The sequence below is a fragment of the Stenella coeruleoalba genome (genome assembly GCF_951394435.1).
Source record: "Stenella coeruleoalba genome assembly, chromosome: 7".
NCBI classification, from domain to species: Eukaryota; Metazoa; Chordata; class Mammalia; order Artiodactyla; family Delphinidae; genus Stenella; species Stenella coeruleoalba.
In genome coordinates this window covers 87,647,039-87,656,088 of record NC_137153.1, presented here as the reverse complement: position 1 = coordinate 87,656,088, position 9,050 = coordinate 87,647,039, and the positions used below count along the sequence as shown (strand labels likewise).

Sequence of the window (9,050 nt, the reverse complement as noted above, 5' to 3'; positions counted from 1 at the left end):
GCAGCCCCAGGAGGGCTTTGGGGGCTCAGAGTCCAGCTCATCAGAAGCTCCTCTTGGCTCCACCTTTGAGCACAGCCAGAATCCGACCTCCTCTCTCCCGCTGCTGCCTCCACCCTGCTGAGCCACGGTCACCTCTGCAACGGCCCCCTGGCCATCTCCCTGGCTCTGCCTTGCCGTGCTCCAGTCTCTGCTCCCAGGCAGCCACAGCCAAGCCCACTGCTCCTCTGAGAAGCTCTCCCAGGGCTCCCCGCTCCCTGGGGTGACGCAGGAGTCCTGCCAGGCTCATTACAGCCACACAATACCCTCCGACCTCACTGCCTCCCTGGAATCCCTTGATGTTGCACACTCTGCCTCCCAGCACCCCTGCACTAGGTATTCCCCCTGCCTGGAACGTCCTTCCCGAGATCCGGTATCTGCAAAGTCTGCACCCTCGTTTCCTACAGGCCTCACTCAAAAGTTTGCCCTTCACAGCTTCCCTGATTGTACTCATGCCCCGTTCATTCTCTATTCTCCTCACTCTGCTGTATTTACCCTCTTACCACTCATCACCTGAAATATCCTTATTTTCTGACTTATTGTCTTGTTTCCCTCTATTCTCCACCAGAATGTCAGCTCTGAGAGCAAGGGATTTGTTTTTGTTTCAACGGTGAAAAATTTTATGTTTAGAATTAGCCAGCTGGACTCAGTTTTGACGATCTCAATTTTGTTGGCAACATCCAAAGCATCATAGTCAGGAACCAGTCGAACATAGGCCTTCTTCTCTCCACCGGGCCTGGTCAGGGTGTTGACCTTAGTTACGTCAGTGTCATAGGGCTTCTTCACAGCCTGTTTAATCTGGTGCTTGTTGGCCTTGACGTCCACAATGAACACCAGTGTGCTGTTGTCTTCTATGTTCTTCATGGCTGACTCGGTGGTGAGGGGGAATGTGCTCTGATGGCATAGTGGTCAAGCTCTTTTCTCCCAGGGGACGCCCTTCCGAGGCTATCTGGGCTGCCTCCTGAGCCGCAGTGTTTTGGGCCGTTGGAAGGTGGGTGACGTCCGGATCTTTTTTGTGTGTGGCTGTGGACAGACGCCTTTCAACGCTGCTTTGTCGGCCTTCAAAGCCTTGGCTTTGGCTTCCACTTTGGGAGGGGCAGGGGCTTCCTTCTTCGCCTTCGGCACCATCTTCATGAGAAGGCGCAAGAGATTTGTTTTGTTCGCTGACGCATCTCCAGTACTGAGACAAGTGCCTGGCACATAGCCGATGCTCAATAAACATTAATCAAATGAATGAATGAAATGCATCTGTCATGTGACAGAGCGGGTGGGCAGAGATTCCTGAGATGTTCTGGGGGCATCCTCTCTGGGTGCGTGGAGTCAGCCTGACCTTACCTCTTGCAGGAAGTCTTCTGTCCTGGTTCTAAATGGAAGTTCTGGCTGCAGGTGGCAGCTCTGATCACTCAATAGGACTGATTTTCCTTTGGTGCACACATCACCTCTTCCAGGGATCCCTCCCAGAACCCTTTCCAACCCTCAGGGAAAGTTTGTCCTGCCCACCCCTGGCCTGACACTTTCTCCCTTGTGGTCTGTTTTGGGTGTTGGTGTCAGGCTGAGGTCCCTGGCAGGCACCTGACTCATATCCAGAGAACACCTGGAGGGCCACTTCAGCTCACGCTTTACAGGGCCTCTCGTGGGGCCTAAGTCACACCTTCTCCTCACTTAAGCCTCAGAATAACCCTCTGAGGTAGTTATTATTATCCCCATTTTATAGATGAGGAAACTGCGGTCAGAGGCCACAGAAGTGACTTACCCAAGTCCCACAGCTGTGTCACAAGGTGGAGTGCAGCCGTGCTCCGTGGCCTCAAGGCCAGCCCCACTGCCTTCAGCATGGTGCTCAAAAAGGGTCTGGGGAAAGAAGGGAAGGACAGACCTGAGTTCTGGGTCTCCTGAGTGAGCGATGAAGATGCTGTAAACACAGCATGTGTCAACCCACTGCTGGGCTGGTCCGTGTGGCCCATCCTTGCTCAGCCAAGCCCTCCTGGTGTTCTGTGCAGGGAAAGAAAAGGTAGTAACTCTCTCTTCCAGAGGGCCCCACGGTGGGTGTGGGGATGTAAAGAAGTTGCATAGCCCTACCCAGTGCCCATCCCTCATCCTCAGCCTCTCCCTGGGGCGAAGACAAGGCCCAGAAGAGTTGACTGATGAGCCAAAAATTAGGGACAGAGCCGGGACCAGTGACTCTTGACATCAGTCCTGTCTTTTTCTCTGATTCTACCTGCTGTGTCTGCAATGCCTATATCCCTAGGACCCAGACCTCAGTTTCCTCATTTGTAAAGTGGGAAAATTGTACCTATCTAATAGGATCAAAGATTAAATGAGGTAACACAGGAAAGTGCCCGGCACAGTGCCCAGCAGAAAGTAAATTCTTAACAATCAGTGCATATAGTTATTAGCTGGTTCCAAGAGAAGCGCCTATGTTGCATTATCTCTTCCTTCCCTGCCTTACAAATGGTCCTCACAGGCCTACAGCTGCAAACTTGGTTGTTAGAAGAAGACCTATTTCTTTAGGAAAAATAAAATAAAATAAAATAGTAGTGCCCCATTGTGGAGATGGCATGACAAAACTAGCACAGCGTGGCAGCATTTTGTGAACATTTTAAATATGCAAGGTAAATATTTTATGAATGTTAAATATTAATAAAGTCTCATTTTGTCTGAATTCTCCCACCTTTTAAAATGTATGTCAAGAAACAGATAACTTCAAAGCTGTCCGGTTAAGCGAGCTGTAACTGGATTTACAATATTGCCACGTAGGGCATTTTTTAAACTGGTAAACAAATGTAAGTGTCTCCTCTCGTCTTTTGTCAAGATTAGTCTCAAATTTGGTGAATTTTGAATTATGCCCCGGCAGGACTAGACCCTTCCTGGAATAAGGTTCAGTGGTCCTACACACACCTGTATGTCACCGGGGCCAACCATTTGGAAATGGCACTTTGACAAAACCCATCAAGAACCATAAGAACCATTTATATACTTTGACCAGTTATTTACTGAGGAATTTATCCTAGTGAAATAATTTCAAAAAAGCAAAGCAAAATGTAAGCACATGAAGATGTTAACTGCAGTGTTGTTTACAGTTGAGGAAAATGGTAAACACACTCAATCTACAACAAGAGTGGAATGATTTAGTAAATTATGCTCGAGCCCCTGATGGTTCTTCAGCCAATAAAAATGATCATTTTGAAGACTATGTAACAACATAGATAATGTTTATGTTCAAAGGTTTCATATCAAAGGAGAAAATGCAAAACTGCATTGAGACTCTGGTCCCTACTGTCAGGGCAACTTTCTTTCCTTGTTGTCTGGTCCTCACAACAGCCCTCTCAGGTAGACAAAACAGGGTCATTATTTATACTCCTATTATCCAGGGGAGGAGAGACCACAGGGACTCAGATTCTGAACCGGGACAGCTCCTAACACAGAACCTAGTGCTGCCTCAGAGGAGCGTGTCCCTGACTGCGGGCCCAGCAGCAAGCCCCCAGCTCCTGAGTGAGGACAGTGTAAAACAAAGCCCAATTCTCACATACCCTACCATCTCATCCAGGAGGGGTGTCCCCTGGGGCTGCCTCTTCTTCCTTCTCAGGCTGGGATTTCCCCTCTTGGGCAATTTGGAAGAACCCCAGGCCCGGGTCCCACCTTGCTCTGAGCTGAGCTTATAGGAAGCCCCTTGTGCACAGCTGACCCATGAGGTCATGTGGGAAAACCCTTAGAAACTCTAGTACGTGCTGCAGGTGCTGCTGTTCCGATTATTAAAAACAAGTGTTAATGTGAAATTTTTCCATCATGCAGACACTGTTGGTAATAATATAATCAGCGCTCCCCTCTCCATTGCCACCTTAGGAAATAAAACCTTACGGGGACACTTGAAGCTTCCTGGGTGCGCCTTCCTGATCCCACCCTCCACCTCTGTCACAAAGGTAACCCAAAACATAAAGGGATGTTTATCTATAAATATTAAGTAGTATTGTTTTGCATGCTTTTAAACTTTCAATATGTGGCTTCATATTGTCTTCTATTCATTCAACAAATTCACTTGGCAAATATTTATTGAGCGCCTACTGTATATGAGGCACCCTGGGAATATCAGTGAACAAAACAGACAAGATCAGTACTCTTGTGGTGTGTACATTCCCATGGGGTGAGCCAAATGATACGCAAAATTTATGAATTAGAGATAAACTGTATGTTAGAATGTGAGATGTGCAAAGGGGGAAAGCAAGCCAGAGAGGCGGGGGTGGAATGTTGCAATTTTAAGTAGGATCATATCCTTCTATATCTTGCTTATTTACTCCATATTATCTTTTTCTTTTTTATGAATGTACCATCTTTATTCGTTGTCTTGTCAATGAACATTTAAGATTTCTTTTTTTTTTTTTTTGGTCATTATAAACAATATTACCATAAGCATTTTTGTAAAAGTCTCTTTGAGTACACTCAGAAGAGGTTTTGGGGGTATAGATTTGCTGGGTCTAGGGCATCTTCGACTTAACTGAGATAGATGGTACAAATGGCTCTAACTAAGGTGGTTGTACCAAAGATTCCCACAAGCAGCGTATGAAGGGTCTAGTAGAGGAACTAGTTCCTCTACCTCTTCTCTAACACTTGGTGGTGTCAGATTTTTTTAAATACCTGCTAATCTGACAAGTATAAGATACTATATCTTTGTTTAAAACTGAATTTCCCAGATAACTACAAAGGTTGAGCATATTTTCATAAGTTTATTCATCACCTGTGTTTTTTCTTTAATGACTAGGAATTTCATTGACTTTTGCCTATTGGTTTTACACCCAGTAATCTTGCTAACGAATAACTGGTCTGTAGATTCCTTCGGGTTTTCTAAATAGACAATCGTATCATCTGCAAACAATGACAGTTTATCTCTTTCTTTTCAAATGTATGCCATTGATTTATTTTCTTTATTAATTTATTTAAAAACTTCTACCACTAAATGTATTAATTTATTTAAGAAAAATAAGTTCAAAAGTACAATGCTGAACAAAAAATGTTACAGTGGGCATCCTTATCTTTTTTTTTTTTTTTTTTTGCGGTACGCGGGCCTCTCACTGTTGTGGCCTCTCCCGTTGCGGAGCACAGGCTCCGGACGCGCAGGCTCAGCGATCATGGCCCACAGGCCCAGCCGCTCCGCGGCATGTGGGATCTTCCCAGACCGGGGCACGAACCCGCGTCCCCTGCATCGGCAGGCAGACTCTCAACCACTGCGCCACCAGGGAAGCCCTATCCTTATCTTTTCCTGATTTTAAAGGAAATGTTACTATTGTTCGCACAAGTAATATTTCCTTTAGAAGTTTTTATAGATATCCTTTATCAGTTTAAGGAAATTCCCCTTTATTTCCAATCTGCTTAGAAGGTTATCATCAATCATTATATACTTTTATCAAATAACTTTTCTGTGTCTGCTTAGATGATCATACATTTTTCTTCTTTAATCTATTAATGTGATAAATTAGCTCTATAGATTTTCTAATATTAAGCCATCTTTGTATTCTTGGAATAAACTCAACTTGGTTATGGTACATTATCTTTTTTTTTTTTAAAGAAGATGTTGGGGGTAGGAGTTTATTAATTAATTAATTAATTTTTGCTGTGTTGGGTCTTCGTTTCTGTGCGAGGGCTTTCTCTAGTTGTGGCAAGCGGGGGCCACTCTTCATGGCGGTGCTCGGGCCTGTCACTATTGCGGCCTCGCTTGTTGCGGAGCACGGGCTCCAGACACGCAGGCTCAGTAGTTGTGGCTCACGGGCCTAGTTGCTCCACGGCATGTGGGACCTTCCCGGATCGGGGCTCGAACCCGTGTCCCCTGCATCGGCAGGCAGATTCTCAACCACTGCGCCACCAGGGAAGCCCGGTACATTATCTTTTTTATATACAGTTGAATTATTTTAATAATATGTTACTTAGGATTATTACATCTAAATGTATGAGTGAAATGGGCCTGCAATTTTCCTTTCCTATGCTATACTTGTTTACATTTTTAATTTAGTTAATTAATTAATTTATTTTTGGCTGCCTTGGGGTCTCCGTTGCTGCACACGGGCTTTCTCTAGCTGCGGCGAGCAGGAGCTACTCTTCGTTGTGGTGTGCGGGCTTCTCATTGCAGTAGCTTCTCTTGTTGCGGAGCACAGGCTCTAGGCGTGCAGGTGGGCTCAGTAGTTGTGGCTCGAGGGCTCTAGAGCGCAGGCTCAGTAGTTGTGGCGCATGGGCTTAGTTGCTCCATGGCATGTGTGATCCTCCCGGACCAGGGCTTGAACCCGTGTGCCCTGCACTGGCAGGCGGATTCTTAACCACTGCGCCACCAGGGAAGCCCTGTTTAATTTTTACATTAAGATTATACTGTCCTCGGGCTTCCCTGGTGGCGCAGTGGTTAAGTGTCCGCTTGCCAATGCAGGGGACACGGGTTCGTGCCCTGGTCCGGGAGGATCCCGCATGCCACGGAGGGGCTGGGCCCATGAGCCATGGCCACTGAGCCTGCGCGTCTGGAGCCTGTGCTCCGCAACGGGAGAGGCCACAGCAGTGAGAGGCCCGCGTACCGCAAAAAAAAAAAAAAATATATATATATATATATACTGTCCTCAAAGAATGAATTTGGGAATATTCCTTATTTTTCTATTCCCTGGAAGAATTCATATAAGATTGGCTTATCTATTCTTGAAATGTTGGTATAATTCACCTAAAGCCATCTGGGCCTTGAATTTTCTTTGTGGGAATGTTTTCAGTTATTGCTTCAGATTCTTTAATTGTTTCAGGACTATTCAGAATATCTTTTTTTTTTCAGTTTTGATAGGAATTTATGTATTTCTATAATAGAAATATATATAAAAATATATAAAAGACTTCAAATTTGTTGGCATAATGTTGTCGACAGCATTCCCTTATCATGTTTTTTCTCAGTAATCTTTTATTTGCAAATACAGCCACATGAAGATAAAACCTCCAGATGGTTGTGTTTTTATCATATTATCTTTTAAACCTGTTTTAACTATAGTTATGTTACTCTTTTCATGTATAATGTCATTTATTTGTATATTTTCTTTTTTTTCCCCTGATCCATCTTCCCAGAGATTTTTCTATTCTGTCTTTTCAAAGAATCAATTCTTAGTTTTATTGGTCTTCATTGCGTTTTTATTTTCTATTTTGTTGGTTTCCATTTTGTTTTTTGTCTCTTTACTTATATTGTCTTGGGGTTTATTGTGTTTTTTTAAACTTCTTAGATTTGACACTAAGGTCATTAATTTGCCCTGAGGGCATTTGTCTGCCAGCTGAACTGAGCTGAGCAACAGCTGTTTTGAGAGGACTCTGGGATGAGGGGGACAGATGTGGAGGCCCAGGACCCAGTGTGGGGAGGAAGAGTCTATCAAGACCCTCCACAGGGAAGCAGGACTCTACACCTAACTTTGGTGCAATGCTGCTTTCTCTCCAAACTATAGCAAACTGTTTAAAAAAGAAAAAACCCACAAGGAGGAGGATAATAGAGGAGTCATCAGCAACAGCATTTTGGTAGTTGGAAAGTAGATGGACCTAACAGGCCCAAGAAAGCCATATCCCAAAGATGAAAAAGAAGCCTGATTTATACTGCAGAACCATAAAGAGGTCTCAAACCAGGCTCACCAAGCATCTCAGGACTGGGGTTAGTATGGGGTGCGTGGACAGAGAAAAGATCCTACATGTTTGCAGAGAAAAAGTAGGTATATAGAGAGAATTATGGCTGAGAATGGTGTTGGATTTTAAAAACAGCATCAGTGGAAGCCAGAACACAGTGGAGTAACAAGTTCAAAATTCTGAAAGAGAGTTTGTGGTTCAATTGATGATAAAAATGAGCAAATTAAGCTGATGATTAAAACAAGTCAGTTATTTACTCCAGGGAAAACAACATGTTGTGCAGGAAAAGAAAATGATAGTGTTCTGCACAGCTCATTTGACAATAGATTTACAGCCAGAATAAGGCAAATAATGAATATTGATCCAATCAGAATGACAAATAACAATATTGGGAGGCTGATGACCAGGGGATAAATGTGGGGGTGTGTGGGTGGAGTATGTGCATGTGTTTTATAGGGGTTGTGTTTGGGGGAGAGGGTTGGTAAGAGAGCTAAATCCTCTCTTCATGATGAGAAATTATTAGATGATGCCCAAACCTGAAAATTCAAGAAGTAGCAATATAAGCATGTTATTTAAAGAAAATATGGTAAATATCAGAAAGATTGAAACCTGTATCTCTGGGACTGAGAAAGAGGGGTAGGGTGGTGATAGGGTTGGGGGTTGAGGGGAAGGGGCTTCAGGGAATTGCTGATTTTCGTAAGAAACCATGTAAATTTTTCAACTTTTAAAATTATGTGCATGCTTAACTTTGATAAAAATAAAACTGAAATTTAAAAAATTCCAGAAGTGGGATGGCTGGGTCAACAGGCATGCATGTTTTTAAGATCTTACCCACAGCGCTGAACAGTGAGCCCATTTCACCCTCTTCCAGAAGTGAAAGAGTCTCTAATTCCCAGTCCTTGTCAGCACCATTGTCAATTTTCAGACCTCTGCCAGTTTTATGATTAAAAAATATATATCCTATTGTGGTTTTAATCTGCATTTCTTTGACTACCAAAGAGTTTTACATAGTTAACATATTTAACCATTTTTAGTTCTTTTTTGATTCATTTCCTGTTATAGTTCTTTGTCCATTTTTATCTTGGAATCTTCACCTTTTTCACCGTTGGTGTATAAAGGCTTTTAAAAATAGTAAGCCTACTAATTCTTGATCTATCACACGTTACAAATATTTCCACATCCCCCTCCCATGGGTCCTTCTGCTTTCAATTTTTTTTTTCTTTTTTTGCCACACAGCATGTGGGATCTTAGTGCCCCGACCAGGGATATCGAACCCTTGCCCCCTGCTGTGGAAGCGTGGAGTCTTAACCACTGGACTGCCAGGGAAGTCCCTAATTTCCTTTTTTTGATGTGAGGGATTTTTTATTTTTATGTGGTTCGGTCTATTTTTTATGCTTTTT

At 43.6% G+C, this 9,050-nt stretch overlaps 1 protein-coding gene and 1 pseudogene across 2 annotated transcripts in view; both read right to left on the bottom strand.

The window, feature by feature from the left end:
- Window positions 1–513: 513 nt before the first annotated feature.
- On the bottom strand, window positions 514–1,164 carry LOC307188910 (large ribosomal subunit protein uL23-like; annotated as a pseudogene). Its single transcript has one exon. The product of its transcript is annotated as a large ribosomal subunit protein uL23-like (transcript).
- Window positions 1,165–1,843: 679 nt separating this feature from the next.
- Window positions 1,844–9,050, bottom strand: part of ZCCHC7 (zinc finger CCHC-type containing 7) — a 298,518-nt gene continuing 291,311 nt past the window's right edge. Inside the window, exon 11 of the transcript XR_013829105.1 lies at window positions 1,844–1,884. The gene's annotated coding sequence lies outside the window, so the exon portion shown is untranslated. The remainder of the gene's footprint in view (window positions 1,885–9,050) is intronic.